Below are 17,476 nucleotides of genomic sequence, written 5' to 3' on the forward strand. Positions count from 1 at the left end.
TTAGTAATTCTAAAACAATAAAGATGGGATGGGGAAACTTCTTACTAATGAAACACTTGAAATGAGCTCCCTAAATACTTTAACTAGCATTTAATTTATTTTTAATCAGGTGCTTATCATTTGTTAAATAAATTCCAAAGGCCCCAGGATTCCACAGCCCTTACATAGGCTAATCTCCCATTGGGAAGCAACACATATTAAATAGTTGCTAAACTCTAGTAAATACACTTTTAATAATTAATTCTAGAAGTATTTAACTTGCAGTAATATACCGAATATTTTCAGCAATATTGTAATCCATGGGATATTGCCGAGGGATTTCTCAGATTAACACATTTGGGTCCCCGATTCCCATCTGTATACCTCGCTCTAAATTAACAGCAGGTGATTCAACACATGGCTCCCAGCCTCTGTGTGTCTGAGTGACCAATGATTTTATTACCCTATCAGTGAGATCAAATCAGTGAAATGCATCAGCTGAGGAAACGTTTAGTAAGGGATGAGACAGACGGTGGCTTACAAGTCAACCCGGGTTTTCAAAAATGATAACTACTGAAAAGAAAAATTACTTTTCCTGTTGAGATGTGTAAATATTATGTAGATATTCTAACTCAATCTCTGTGATGAATGGTGCTCAATTTTAAACATATTTCAGTAATGCCTTAATTTAATAGAATGGAAGATAACGCAAGATGTTGAAGGATCAAGGTGAGAATAAATTTTCTTGCACAGATGGCTTCGTCTTGTTCTAAAAACCCCTGGGATTCTTACACTTCTCACTCCATAAAAACAAGGCTTTGCTTTCTTTCCTTCTTTAAAAAAGACGTGAATAACCAGTTTCATATATATTCCATGTGGCCCATCCAGTTCCCTGCCCCCCTTATTTGGCATAGATTGCAACTCACATGCTGTAAGTTAAAACTGAAGTCGGGCAGTGACCTTTGTCTCGAGCAGAACAGGACACTTCGTCACCAGGACTGACAGACACCACAGGCTGACCAGCAGATGGTGCTACAGAGCAGGCAGCCACAGGGGCTGAACTCCTTGGAGCTCCAGGACTGTGTCACTGACTCTTCTCCAGAGGATGTCTTCTCGCTAGTCAGTTATCCCATTGAGTAAGGGCTTCTCCTTTTCCCATCTCCTTCTCCTCCACTCTTTTTTCAGTTTCATAAATGTGTTCTTTCTAGTCTTAAAAAACAGTCATGGCCTGTCCCCAGCACTGTTCCTGCGGGGCATTGTGGAATACCTGTGTAAACATGAACGTGCTAGCTGTCTTTTCACTCAAAAAGAAGTATCCTGCTTCCCGCAGTGGCTAACGGAAGCACGCGCCATGATGATGTTTTAGTAGTGATAAAAATCAAACATTTTCTGCAGCCATCATAGTCTAAAATGTTAATGCAGTTTACTTTTTAAAATGTGATCGATAGATGCGGGGGAAAGTGCCCATAAATTACTAAAGGCAAAAAAAAAAAAAAATGTTCTATTAACACATGGTGGATTTTGCAGTATTTGTCAGTCAGTGTTTTACTGGGGGGGACAATTTTTAATTTGCTGAAATCTTGAGGGTTTTTTGTTTTGTTTTAAATACCTGTCTTTGTCTTTCTCTCTTCAAGAGGAATGTTTTTAACATGAGTCATTTAGGAAATGTAATTCTAATGCAGTATAGCTATAGGTTTCAATTAACGTTCTACCTTTCTGACAGCCTTTACATTACATGTTTTATGAAATCATTAACTATTGTCATGTTTCTATTATGATACTATTAGGAAATAAAGAGACTTATGTAAATGGAGATGTAAAAGAAATGTATGACAGTTACTCGTAGCAACATCTGTGCACTATCATACATGCTCACACTAATTTTCTAAAGATTGTTCCATTCATTATAGAGCATTGTTAGTTGCAGTGGCACAACCCTTATTTCCATGCATTTAGGGAATGAGGCAGAGAGTGGGTAAATGAGGGCCTAATCAATACCACTTTTCATTTTGCATCTAATGTGCTGCCTTTCCCTTTCTTTTACTCATGCACAAATCCAAAAAAGATCCTGACGTTACAGTCATAAAATGTAATTCTTCTGCAGAAACACAGACAGTAATGCTTTCTGTATTCAGGCGTATTGCATATTCTAATGGCATTTGGCTAAATTGAGTATGGATTTAACATCAAAGGCTTCATGAATTTTTCAAATGAGATATTAAAGTCAATATTTCAAGTGAAAGATATTTCAATTTAGTTGCATACACAACAATAAAAACTTCTGCAAGGTGGAGGTACTAGTGGCTGTAGCAGTATTAGTTCATTCAAGAAATTATTAGTTTATAAGAAAATCAAACACAAGGTTGTGATATGGCAATGACTCTGAATAAATTAGACTCACTGATATGCACTAGTGTACTTTATCTCTTGCAGGCTGAAGCAGTACACTTGCCATGGGCATGTTCAGGGCTCCTGGCTGATTTTTTCCTAAACTCTATTGATTAGCGTGAAGATTTGCGTTGCCATTTCATAAATCTCCTTATTTTCATTTGTACGTGTGGAAGATTTAGAATACGTGAAAAAAAAAGCGCTGTTTTTCACCTTGTTTTTAAGCGGATCTTACTTCAAGGTGTCAACCCCTGCAGTGGTTCTCCACCGTGATGCTGAATGTCGCTTTCCAGGCAGGCTGGAGGATACTCAGATTCAGCATGTGTGTGTAGGGCTGTGGCTTGCTGACCGCCATCCACACCATGGCAGGGCGCCAATACCTTCAAACAACACATGCCAGCTTGTATTTCTAGAGCACCTTTCCATGGAAGAACTCAAAGCTCATCCACACACGTTATCTCATCCACCTAACCAAATCCCCAATGAGAAAAGGAACAGCAGAGAATGTCGTCATCCCCATTTCACAGATGGGCAAATGTAAGCAAAAAAACATGAAAATGACTTGCTTTCTTCCCACTGACCTGTGGCTTTGGGGAGAATGATTTAACAGAGAGGTCAGCACTCAAACTGGGATTGGAACTACATCTCCTGATTTCCAGACCAAAGTTCTAAATGTTGAACAAACATCCATCCTCTTCGACCACGATGACAGCAGGTTGGTCTGTTTGAATTTGCATCGTCTGCTTGGCTTTGCTATATAGGCACACAGAAAGGCGTTAGCTTGAATTTTCTGCACAGTAGTCCCCATCGTCCTTCTTTGTTTTGACTCTTGCAAACTTACAGTGCCTTATACTCAGCATTTTCAAGCCCTTCATCAGATTAATGATGGATTAACTCTAAACCTCAGATAAACCCTCTATTCACAGACACTTTAGGATCAAGAGTAAAGCAACTCACACACCCACCATTCTAGAAGAAATGACCGTTTCTGGGTGATGATAAGCAGCCCACCCAGCTGAACTGTATGTAAAAATCCCTTCCTAGAGTTGAGAGCTAAGACAAGACACCGAACAATGCATGTGCACTCAGCTCTGCTTCTGCCTGTTAACCCGTCTGCTACCCGTGCAATATTTAAACCAGCCTCCTTGTCAGAATCCCTCATTTTATGGAGGTCTCTTAGAAGAGATTTTAAAGACCCAACAACCCTGAAATGCATGAAGATTTCATTCCGTAATTTGAAGGATGATTGCCCATCTTTAGAACAGGAAAAATCCTAACTCCGTAAATACTCTGTAATGAGGAAGATAGGAAGATACAAACCCACCACAAATGCTTTTTTCTCACAAGAGAAAAATACTAGAGCCATCACTTCTTGCTGTTTCAAAGGACATAGAGTCCCCTAGGAGAGTGTTTTCCATTGGCCTAGTACACACTGTACCCACAAAATGCTCACTTCACCTGTTTAATACAAACTCACATGCCAGGATTTATTTTGCAATTGGATTGCACAGAGCTATTTTTCAATGTATCTATACCCACCCAGATAACAACAACAAAAAGCCTCCAGAACTGAAGATTGTTTCTTTGCTTCATTACATCTAAATGATCAGACTCATTTCAGTCTCAATTCTCAAACTCCCCCCCTGTTTTTATTCCCCTTTCTTTTTAAGGGACCCTATTATAGGGAGGAAAAACAAACGGCAGCAAAGCTACAAGTCAATGCTCATTGTAAGGTTTTCAGTTATAACAGTGCTCCTGGGCATGACTATTACCTATTGGCTCCTTTGGAAAACTGTTGATCTTTTGATGTTTATCATTTCTTTATTTAAACTGTAAAAGGGAGCTTTGTGGAGAACTAGACTTGTCTCTAACCAAGGTCTGTATTAAAACGCAGCCCAGGCCATGAATGAAAGCGGAGGCTGTGGACTCAAACTATTCCCTCATCAGCCCCTGCCCACATCATAAAACCAGGAAGCTATTTGGCACAGAAGGAAAGGGATGGGAAAACGCAAGAACCGCAAGCCAGGGCCGACCCCATACCTAAGAGCCACAAATATAAACCCAGAAGCAAGTGTTAGCTTAGCTCTAGCAGGTGGCAAGGGGACCATCAGAGGTTGATGTGATGTTCAGTGTTCATAGTCCTAAGAGAAAGTGCACATTTAAAAATTTCCACTGCACATCTGTGCATTGCTACATTTTTAAGGGCCTGCTAGGACTGGAATTATAGGAGCTTTGCAGCCCACAACTGAGTAGCTCTGGCAAGGCTGCATGGAGGAGGAAGGCTACTGAAAGTCATGGGCGAAAGGCAGACCCTGAGCCCAAGAGGAACATTAAAGAGGGTTCTGGCAGAGGAGGCTGTCCATTTTCTACATGGGAACTTGAAATGCAAAACTCGGCCCTGCCACTGAACCTGAACAGCAGCTGTGAAACCAGCACTCACTCCCTAACCTGAATTAACTAACCAAACCCGGCTCACTCCTCTGCCTTCCCTCCACTACCCACCGCGTCGCCCCTGGGTTATTTTTCATGACCAATCACCTTCTGCAGCAAAATAAATAAATAGCAACAAAACCAGAAATACTAAAGGTCAAGGTTTCCCCACAGGAACCAATGCACTTGAGATTTATCAATGGAGGAAAAAACACACATGTCGTACCTTTCGTCTTTTCATCTTTGTGGTGCATAGACTTAGTGAAAAAAAGCAAGGTTACGTCCGTATCACCAATGTACTCAAATAGAAACCAAGAATGATTTTTAAATGACAACTTCTGAGATCTCAGCTCAAAAGAAAACTCAAAGGGAAGGGCTGCATGATGCAAAAGGACCACTGTGCTAGTAATTTTTTAAAATTCAGATTTGTGGCTAATTTCATACACAAGCACTTTTTGATCAAGCATAAGCATTAAATAAAATTGTACTGGTAAATTATACAAAGAAATACAATAAGGGGTGTACACTAGCCAAAGCACGATTTGAAGCTCTTATTAACTGGTGATTATCTTCACTGATCCACATTACCATTCCGTTGCAGATGTTACTGACATTAAGATGTATGATGCAGAGGCTGGAGAAAAAGCCCATTTAAGACAGGTGAATACTTAATAGTAATTCAACATACGCAGCACAAAATGTCTTTCACAGGAGTTCAAGGATTTTCCCTTTTTTCTCCTTACAATTTTATGTGAATGTTTATAAATAAAATGAGAAATGAAACCCTATGTGGTAGCCATTTGACTTGCTCAAGTTTAATGGCCATTTCAAACTTTGCAATTTATCATTGTAGCCTTCTTTTTCATCTGGCTTTTTAAAAATTTATTTATTTTTAAAATCTTCCTCTCTTGTGAATTCTCATGGGAGATCCATATTTTAAGTATGCAGATAAAATTTATCTGTCTTAGAGCAGTTATCTTTTAGTTTGGGTAACTCTACATCTGATGTAATAGTTAACTGACTGTCTACTTGATGTAGAACCTGTAGAACACGTTCACCTGCTCAGTATTACAGAAGGACCCACTGCCTTTTTCCCCCTTGTACCCCTACCTCTTGCTATGTAGCACAAAGTAGATAGAGAAATCGATCTAATCTCTGCATTTCTAGGTGCAACAGAACAGCCAATAGATTATTAGGGATGCTTTTCTCAAATTTCCTCTTTTCTCTTTTAGGAAAGAAAACCTAGATATTTCAGTAAGAAGTAAAGAGATTAAAAGTAAAGAGATTTGTGAGGAAGCAAGTCAACACAATTGGAAAATTTTGAGTATGACTCAGGCCAGCTAGTCAATCTCCCTCTCACTGTCTTCCACATATGAATACCAATTGATTACTAATTTTATATACAGGTTATACTCACACAGACCCTAAGTAGTTAAACAACTGCAAAAGCAACAAAGATTTCCTCAGCATATCTATCCTCCTTTCTGGACAGTTCTGATTTTAAAGGTACAACTGTCTCCAATAACCTGTGTCACACTGCAGTTGGTTAGAGTCTCTCTCTTCCAAATCCAGCCTAAATAATGTTCCCCCAAACCCAGCTTCTTCTCCATACCTTTTATTCTCTGAATCTTTTCAGTCCTGTATTTCACAAACTCCCCTAATCTTCCTCTCTGCAGGCTTGGTTGAAAATAAAATATTAAAAGTCAATAATGGCAAACTATATGCCATAACCCAGCTGATAGTTCTTTTTCAACAATTTCCTCTACCCAAAGGAGCAAGTAATGGGAGATCCAACACATGCAACAGGGCCAGTGGGAAGTATATTTTGTCTGAGGAGGTTTTTTTCTAATCACACAACATAAGCATCTACTTATTCTGCATAAGCATAACTCTGATTCTATAAACATACACATATGTGTATTCATAGTTTTCCTTTCCATATTTGGAAATATATGTGTGTTGCTAGTTATTGTTGTATATAAACAGAAATTCTACTCTCTTTAGGGGAATCTATATTATAAAATATTTTACATATTCAAACATGGACTTTGCAGTATTTCTCTTTATTCCATCAGACAAAATAGAGAGCAAAGAGTGACTTCTCTTCAGGTCAAGGGAAATGTGTCCCAGGAAGTCTGATTTGCCTTGAGTCAAAGATTTTCAGACTGTGCTCAGGGAAGCTGTTAGCTTCTACCAAGTTTCCCAAGGAGAAGAGACTTGGGGAAGACAAGATGTGGAGGCTGAGTTTGAAGGAGGTTCTGTCTTTCAACCTCCTTCCTTAGCCAAAGCAATTCTACTTTTATTGATTTCACATAAAAGAAATGTGTGAAAGATTTTGCCTATAGACAGGTCTCCTCTACTCAAAGACAGAGTATTAGTCTCGTTCTAGGGAGAATGGTACTGGGGAAGTGAAGGCTGACCCCATGCACCCAAAAGGAAAGGAGACCGAACCATCTTTCTTCTGTAGTTGTAATATTCAGCAAATTCCCCTATCTTGGATAATGATCCTGCCAGGTTCTCTTCAAATACTAGGCCCAACTTAACTTTGTCTCTTTCTAGGCCACTTAGAAGTACACCTAGAAGCTGTACTCAAAGTCTTTCAGCAGACCTCATCCTTGGACTTCTCAAGAATAGAAATGAATATATAAATAATCTATGTTTATTTTACTTCCAAAAGGACAGAATACCTAGTGGATGACATCTAATTTGTTTTTAAAGTCAGTGACCTGAGATGTAATCTAAACATCCTTGCAAAAATATCACTAAACGATGACCCTTAGCCCAAATTGTTAAACGTTGTGTGTTCAAGATCCACTTTATTCATAAGTGCCCCCACCATCAGGGTTAAACATGCATTTTACATTTGTGGCAAGGGAAAGCCATGACATACTTTATAGGCTCCTTTCCTGCTAGACAGCCTATTAGATAGATAGTAATATAAACATAACTGGGATCAAATGAACACAAGACACCAAACTTATGGTAAATACTTTCTAAAAGCAAGTGTCATCTCATACTGTCTGGTCCATCAACATTTCAGTGTACATTTTGCCTTCCTCACTGGAGAGTTGTTAAACTCATTACCTCAAATTCTGAAAGTGCGGGTAAAAGAAACAATAAAAACATAGAATAATAGTAATGAGGATTAAACAATAATAATAAATGTGCTCTCACTTTGTCAGAATCTGAGAAATTTCCATTTTGCAGAAGATTTCTCACTTCCTACATCTCTGTAGAACAGATGGTATGTTCCAGTGGAAGTTAATTAGAGTTCATGTTTGACTGTTGATTCATCACTGTTTCAGAGCCCAGTGGCAGGAAAAGGTGCACACACAAGTTTGGAGCTACCGGGCACCAGTTAGTCCTTCACTTAAACTGATATGCAATCTATTAAGTTCCACACTTGAAATTGCATCAAAAGTACAGAAAGAAAACATTGCCAATGGGTTACCAAACTGTGCATGTTCAACAAAATGCTCCCCTTGGTTCTATATTTGAGAAGGTCTGTTGTCTCATTTCTTAACAAAGGAAGGCAAAGGTCTGGTGGAACATTAAGGACACACAGTGCTTCCCTTGTGAAAGTGATTACGTGGTACAGGAGGGGCTCTTTGTCACCAGGTTGCTGTATCACCAACAAAGAATGCTCTTGTAGAATAGTGTGGTGCTTAAAATACAGTAATTACTGTTACAGTGTGTGCACAGGAAAGTAAGCACCATATCTAGAGCTATACGTGGTACCGAGAGTTGAGAAACAGCTGTAATTTTGGCTTTAAATAGTTTATGAGCATTCTGAACGGTTTAAGCTTGCTGTGCAGCATATGATTTTAATTTGCTTTATGGATATAGGGGGGCCATGAAATGCTGACTTTTGATACAATAATCTTTCAGGTTTCAGAGAAACTATAGGAGACCAATCAGTCCTCATGCCTGCCCTCTTAGATCTCAACTTATAAATTTCTCAGTGGTAGATGTAAGTTAAAAAAAATTATACTGCACACTGTATAGTAAGTCTTATATCCCTGATTTGAATGAACGCTTTCAGTTGACTACTTAGGCTTGGGAAATCAAAGAAAACCTGTAAAATGGAGGCATATATCTTATTTACCAAATCGTGACTCCTTCCTTTGAAACAGAAGAAATAAGAGTATTCCAAAGGAAAATTCAATTTCCTTATTTACCATATACAAAACTCAAGGAATAGTTGTTTTCATATTGAAACTCATATTTAAACACACTTCAAAGCAAGTGCTAAATTGGTCACTTCTTAGGAACTGCTAAAGCAGATTTGCTTACAATTCAAAAAAGAAAAACATTTGAATTGCCTCTAGTTATTGCAAGTTAATTGTGCCTACTTTGGTTTGTTTCATTTAAAAGAACACATACCAGAGCAGTTAGTAGTTGAAAGATTAGTGGTGGAGAAGAAATGGATCCTACAAAAAAAGATGAACTTAATGAAAAAGAAATGATGTTATTTCCCTCAAATGATTTCTATTGTGAGAACCTTATAAATACCCATTTGACTAACACTAGAGAAAATAAACCTTGATAGACAAGTATTACTAGCTAAGGTGTGGACTCAGGCAGCTAATTTCATCTGCTTTTTAAAAACATTTTACTGCATTATAATTTTTTAGCAACATGTTTTATTTCTGTCATAAAGGTACAAAGTTACTTCTCAAATTAAAAAAATACATTTGTCAATCAAATATCCCTACCAGCTTCTGTTCACATCAAGACAGTATAATAAATGACACACTGGAAGCCCAGGAATATGTTGACAATTAAGTCCCAAGTAGCTGATAGCCAATCTGTTATGAGTTTTTAAAAATACTTGTGATATATAACCATTGTATGACAGGGGCAACTAGGTCTTCTGATCCCTGGATGGCAACATGGTGGTTACAAGGCTAGGTTAACCAAACTGCCTTTTATTTTTCTCCTGGAACATAACTGGATTACATTTCCAAACTTTCCTTCAAGCTAGCTGGAGTCATGGGACTGAGTTCTGGCCAATAAAATATGGTTGAAGATACATGTGCAGCTTCAGGCTTTCTCACTCTTTCTCATCTCCCATACACTGGAAGAGATGGCAGAGCCACGTGGCAGAGCAACACTGGTTCTGAATGACTGTGTGGAGACAAGTCATGAGGAAGAAATCTGCCTTTATTATGTAAAATCCCCGAGATTTTGACTAATGCAAGCAGGGACATTGTTGTGTCTCCCACATATTAGGAATCCCAGTTTTTTTAAAGACCCCCTCAGAGACATAGTGAGTACGTTCGTTCGAAAGCCTGTATTTATACCTCACTCCAGGCACCATATGGAGTTGAAAGTTGCAGGCTCTTCCCTCATAATTCTTAAAATGCAAGGGTGGAGGGAAAATGTTTGTGGGATTACAAAATAGCCTGATAGAAGGATATATTGTATAGGGTGCTAAGTATGCACGTAGAAAATGCTTCTAACACAGGCTAAAGGGGTAATTGAAGACTCCACAATGGTGGTTATAATTCAAATGAAAGGGTTAGTAGGGTGGGCCACATGAAAAATGGAGCCATGAGCAATGGTGGAGGGGCCTCAGCATTTAATACCTGACTCTGTGCCATGCTGAGGGCCTAATTGCTCAAGGAATTCAGTGTCTAGTGGAATTATGACACATCAGAGTCATGCCATAGGTTCCATCAAATCAGCTTCATCACAGAAATATCTATTTCACTACATTTAAACATATAAAATCTCTCCAGAAAAAAATAAAAATGAAAAGTACAGCCACAAAAAAAAAAAAAGGAAAAAAAGTCCAAATGAAGGTCATATGGATTTTCCTGAATGTGATAAGTCTGGCCAATTCCCTGAAAGGGATGAAGATGAGGCAGCCTTGTTAGTCTTCAGTTCTAGAAGAAACATTTGTATAGCCTACCTATATGACATTCAATCTTTTTGTGTTTTCTGAGAATATTATTAGAATTATTTCTGTGCTGTTAAAATTCAGACTAATATACGTGTACAATTATATATAGATATTGCTGCAAAAATTTCTGTTGTATTACTTTTTGAGTCCCATATGTGTCAAGTTCAGATATAGTAATTATTAATATAAGTGTGCTGCATTCTCTAATGTAATGGGATTTTTTGTTTATTTACTTATTTTTGGTTTGGTAAGGGGATGCTAGTTTTCATTTATGCATACTTTTTTGACCAGAAGGCAAGAGGAAACAAAGTGGTACAGTTCTATTCTGGGTTTAAAGAAAATGGTTTAGAGAAAGGATCTACTAAAAACACTGAGAACTGGAGTTTCTCTGAATCAGAGAAATATACAGAAGGAGGGCATTTAAAAAAATAATAAAACTCTCTGTATTAAGAATGCTGGCAGATGAAAGTGGTCAAGGTAACATAAATAAGCAGACATTACGTTACAAGACATTAGTCACCAGCATTAGGAAATATACCAGCTTCAGGCAAAAGCAACCAACAAAATGCACTCCAGCCAATGCTATGCTGGATATGTGCCGAATCTTTCATAAAACTTTGGACATCATGGAAAATGGAAGAGAAGACAACACCACCCCAGGAGATAATTGCATGAATGCTATATCAACTCCAAGACACCTGCAGTGTTTCTCATCTAAATCTTTACTTAAAATAGAAAGGTCTAGATTATTCTGATCATGTAGTAAGGCTTATATATTTTTTAAGTAACAGAAAGACCACATTTCTATAAAAACATAAAAGAAGGGTTTCTTAATGTGAAGAATGTATTTAGGAATCTCAGTCTGGATCTTGCCTACATTGGATTTTAAGCCTCTGAAAGCAGAGGCATTGTGGTAGAATGGAACATGTACTTGTCAAATACCTTCTTCTACAAACAGCAGGTAATATAAGAATAGAAAAGCAAAAGATCTGATTACACTGAAGACCAAGGTTAGGTCCTTTGGACTCCAAAAGGAACAAAAATGCAAAGCTGTGTGCTGAGCTGAAGCTGTACACCTACTGGCTTTCAGGTCTGGAGGCAGCAACGGAGATTGTGAGTCCAGCTGTGGGGTGTAAGTGGGAATTAAAGTGCTTCAAATGAGACTGGGGTTTGGGGGTGAGGGGATGGAAGATGCTGTGAGAGGAGAAATGAGATCTTGACTTACTGCTTGATGGTAGAAGGTAAAACTTGCTAGCATGCTCTATAAAGATGGCTTAAAACAAAACATAACAACATAGCACAGCACAGTGTAACATAACAAGCAAAAATATATTGCTAACCACCATAGTCAGGTATTGAATCAAGCCATCCATTGGCTCAATGAATGCATCTATGAGATCTCCAGCATCACTGTAGAGCATAAAACCAAAAATAGCATGAGAAGACATCAATCTGGAAAGGGATAGAAGTGGCAGTCATAAAAAAACAGGGAGGAATACAGATAGAGAGAGAAATAAAAAATTAAAACACAGTAACAAAAACAATAACAAAAACTCTCTCTCAAAATGAGTTATTAAACCAAAATTATAAAACTCATTAAGAGAGGACCTTCAAGATGGCGGAGAAGTAAGATGTGGAGATCACCTTCCTCCCCACAAATACATCAAAAATACATCTACGTGGGCTTCCCTGGTGGCGCAGTGGTTGAGAATCTGCCTGCCAATGCAGGGGACACGGGTTCGGGCCCTGGTCTGGGAAGATCCCACATGCCGCGGAGCAGCTGGGCCCGTGAGCCACAACTACTGAGCCTGCGCATCTGGAGCCTGTGCTCCACAACAAGAGAGGCCGCGATAGTGAGAGGCCCGCGCACCACGATGAAGAGTGGCCCCCGCTGCCGCAACTGGAGAAAGCCCTTGCACAGAAACAAAAACCCAACACAGCCTAAAATATAAAATAAATAAATAAACAGTAAAAAAAAAAAAAAATACATCTACGTGTGGAACCACTCCTACAGAACACCTACTGAACGCTGGCAGAAGACCTCAGACTTCCCAAAAGGCAAGAAACTCCCCACGTACCTGGGTAGGGCAAAAGAAAAAAGAAAAAACAGAGACAAAAGAATAGGGATGGGACCTGCACCTCTGGGAGGGAGCTGTGAAGGAGGAAAAGTTTCCACACACTAGGAAGCCCCTTCACTGGTGGAGATGGGGGGTGGGCTGTAGGGGGAAGCTTCGGAGCCACGGATGAGAGCGCAGCAACAGGGGTGCGGAGGGCAAAGCGGAGAGATTCCCGCACAGAGGATCGGTGCCGACCAGCACTCACCAGCCCGAGATGCTTGTCTGCTCAGCCGCGGGGACGGGTGGGGACTGGGAGCTGAGGTTCAGGCTTCGGAGGTCAGATCCCAGGGAGAGGACTGGGGTTGGCTGCATGAACACAGCCTGAAGAGGGATAGTGCACCACAGCCAACTTGGAGGGAATCTGGGAAAATGTCTGGACTTGCCTAAGAGGCAAGAAAACATTATTTTGGGATATGCAAGGAGAGGAGATTCAGAGCACTGCCGAAACAAGCTCCAGAGATGGGCACGAGCCGCGGCTATCAGCACGGACACCAGAGACGGGCATGAAACACTAACACTGCTGCTGCAGCCACCAAGAATGCTGTGTGCAAGCACCGGTAACTATCCACACCTCCCCTCCTGGGAGCCTGTGCAGCCTGCCACTGCCAGGGTCCCGTGATCCAGGGACAACTGCCCCAGGAGAACACGCGGCATGCCCCAGGCTGGTGCAACATCACGATGGCCTCTGCCGCCACAGGCTCGCCCTGCATTCCATACCCCTCACTTACCCCGCCTGATTGAGCCAGAGCTGCTTAATCAGCCACTCCTTTAAACCCCTCCTGTCTGGGTGAAGAACAGACACCAGAGGACGACCTACAAACAGAAGTGTGACCAAATTCAAAGCTGAACACCAGGAGCTGTGCAAAAAAAGAAGAGAAAAGGAAATTTCTCTGTGCAGCCTCAGGAGCAGTGGATTAACTCTCCACAATCAACTTGATGTACCCTGCAACTGTGGAATACCTGAATAGACAATGAATCATCCCAAAATTCAGGCGGTGGATATTGGGAGCAACTATAGACTTAGGGTTTTCTGTATGTGACTGACTAGTTTCTAATTTTTATGTTTATTTTAGTTTTGTTTTTAGCGCTTCATTGGTAGATTTGTTTATTGGTTTGGTTGCTCTCTTCTCTTTTTTTATTACTATTTTATTTATTTATTTATTTATTTATTTAACATCTTTATTGGAGTATAATTGCTTTACAATGGTGTGTTAGTTTCTGCTTTATAACAAAGTGAATCAGTTATACATATACATATTTTCCCATATCTCTTCCCTCTTGCATCTCCCTCCCTCACACCCTCCCTATCCCACCCCTCTAGGTGGTCACAAAGCACAGAGCTGATCTCCAATATTGTTAAAATTCTTTTATTTTAATAACTTTATTTTATTTTATTTTATTTTTCTTTCTTTCTTTTTTTTTTCCTCCCTTGTCTTCTGAGCTGTGTGGCTGACGGGGTCCTGGTTCACAAGCTGGGTGTCAGCCTCTGAGGTGGGAGTGCCGAATTCAGGATATCTGACCACAAGAGATGTCCCAGCTCCACGTAATATCAATTGGTGAGAGCTCTCCTAGAGATTTCCGTCTCAACGTTAAGACCAGCTCCACTCAACAACCAGCAAGCTTCACTGCTGGACACCTCATGCCAAACAACTAGAAAGACAGGAACACAACCCCACCCATTAGCAGAGAGGCTGCCTAAAATCATAATAGGTTCACAGGCATCCCAAAACACACCACCAGATGTGGTTCTGTCCACCAGAAACACAAGATTCAGCCTCATGCACCAAAACACAGGAACCAGTCCCCTTCACCAGGAAGCCTACACAACCCACTGAACCAACCTTACCCACTGGGGGCAGACACCAAAAACAACAGGAACTACAAACTTGCAGCCTGAGAAAAGGAGAACGCAAACACAGTAAGTTAAGCAAAATGAGAAGACAGAGAAATATGCAGCAGATGAAGGAGCAAGGTAAAAACCCACCAGAGAAAACAAAGGAAGTGGATATAGGCAGTCTACCTGAAAAAGAATTCAGAATAATGATAGTAAAGATGATCTAAAATCTTGGAAATAGAATGGAGAAAATACAAGAAATGTTTAACAAGGATCTAGAAGAACTAAAGAGCAAACAAACAATGATGAACAACACAATAAATGAAATGAAAAATTCTCTAGAAGGAATCAATAGCAGAATAACTGAGACAGAAGAACGGATAAGTGACCTGGAAGATAAAATAGTGGAAATAACTACCACAGAGCAGAATAAAGAAAAAACAATGAAAAAAATTGAGGACAGTCTCAGAGAACTCTGGGACAACAGTAAACGCACCAACATTTGAATTATAGGGGTCCCAGAAGAAGAAGAGAAAATGAAAGGGACTGAGAAAATATTTGAAGAGATTATAGTTGAAAACTTCTCTAATATGGGAAAGGAAATAGTCAATCAAGTCCAGGAAGCACAGAGAGTCCCATACAGGAAAAATCCAAGGAGAAACACACCAAGACACATACTAATCAAACTATCAAAAATTAAATACAAAGAACAAATATTAAAAGCAGCAAGGGAAAAGCAACAAATAACACACAAGGGAATCCCCATAAGGTTAACAGCTGATCTTTCAGCAGAAACTCTGCAAGCCAGAAGGGAGTGGCAGGACATATTTAAAGTGATGAAAGGGAAAAATCTACAACCAAGATTACTCTACCCAGCAAGGATCTCATTCAGATTCGACAGAGAAATTAAAAACTTTACAAACAAGGAAAAGCTAAGAGAATTCAAAACCACCAAACCAGCTTTACAACAAACGCTAAAGTAACTTCTCTAGGCAGGAAACACAAGAGAAGGAAAAGACCTACAATAATGAACCTCAAACAATTAAGAAAATGGTAATAGGAACATACACATTGATAATTACCTTAAATGTAAATGGATTAAATGCTCCAACCAAAAGACACAGACCCACTGAATGGATACAAAAACAAGACCCATATATATGCTGTCTACAAGAGACACGCTTCAGACCTAGGGACACATACAGACTGAAAGTGAGGGGATGGAAAAAGATATTCCATGCAAATGGAAATCAGAAGAAAGCTGGAGAAGCAATTCTCATATCAGATAAAATAGACTTTAAAATAAAGACTATTACAAGAGACAAAGAAAGACACTACATAATGATCAAGGTATCAATCCAAGAAGAAGATATAATAATTGTAAATATTTATGCACCAAACATGGAAGCACCGCAATACATAAGGCAAATGCTAACAGCCATAAAAGGGGAAATTGACAGTAACAAAATAATAGTAGGGGAATTTAACACCCCACTTTCACTATGGACAGATCATCCAAAATGAAAATAAATAAGGAAACCAAAGCTTTAAATGACACATTAAACAAGATGGATTTAACTAATATTTACAGGACATTCCATCCAAAAACAACAGAATACACTTTCTTCTCAAGTGCTCATGGAACATTCTACAGGGTAGATCATATCTTGGGACACAAATCAAGCCTTTGTAAATTTAAGAAAATTGAACTCGTATCAAGCATCTTTCTGACCACAGTGCTATGAGACTAGATATCAATTACAGGAAAAAACTGCAAAAAATACAAACACATGGAGGCTAAACAGTACATTACTAAATAACCAAGAGATCACTGAAACAAACAGGAAATCAAAAAGTACCTAGAAACAAATGACAATGAAAACACAACAAGCCAAAACCTATGTGGTGCAGCAAAAGCAGTTCTAAGAGGGAAGTTTATAGCAATAAAATCCTACCTCAAGAAACAAAAAAAATCTCAAATAAACAACCTAACCTTACACCTAAACTAAGTAGAGAAAGAAGAACAAAAAAACCTCAAAGTTAGCAGAAGGAAAGAAATCATAAAGACCAAATCAGAAATAAATGAAAAAGAAATGAAGGAAACAATAGCAAAGATCAATAAAACTAAAAGCTGGTTCTTTAAAAAGATAAACAAAATTGATAAACCATTAGCCAGACTCATCAAGAAAAAAAGGGAGATGACTCAGCTCAACAGAATTAGAAATGAAAAAGGAGAAGTAACAACTGACACTGCAGAAATACAAAGGATCATGAGGGATTACTACAAGCAACTATATGTCAAGAAAATGGACAACTTGGAAGAAATGGACAAATTCTTAGAAAAACACAACTTTCTGAGACTGAACCAGGAAGAAATAGAAAATACAAACAGACCAATCACAAGCACTGAAATTGAAACTGTGGTTAAAAATCTTCCAACAAACAAAAGCCAAGGACCAGATGGCTTCACAAGTGAACTCTATCAAACATTTAGTGAAGAGCTAACACCTATCCTTCTCAAACTCTTCCAAAATATAGCAGAGGGAGGAACATACCCAAACTCATTCTACGAGGCCACCATCACCCTGATACCAAACACCGACAAAGATGTTACAAAAAAAGAACACTACAGGCCAGTATCACTGATGAACAGACATGCAAAATTCCTCAACAAAATACTTGCAAACAGAATACTCCAACAGCACATTAAAAGGATCATATACCATGATCAAGTGCGGTTTATTCCAGGGATGCAAGGATTCTTCAGTATACGGAATTCAATCAATGTGGTACATCGTATTAACAAATTGAAGGAGAAAAACC

Source organism: Balaenoptera acutorostrata, chromosome 1 (assembly GCF_949987535.1).
Source record: "Balaenoptera acutorostrata chromosome 1, mBalAcu1.1, whole genome shotgun sequence".
Taxonomy (NCBI): domain Eukaryota; kingdom Metazoa; phylum Chordata; class Mammalia; order Artiodactyla; family Balaenopteridae; genus Balaenoptera; species Balaenoptera acutorostrata.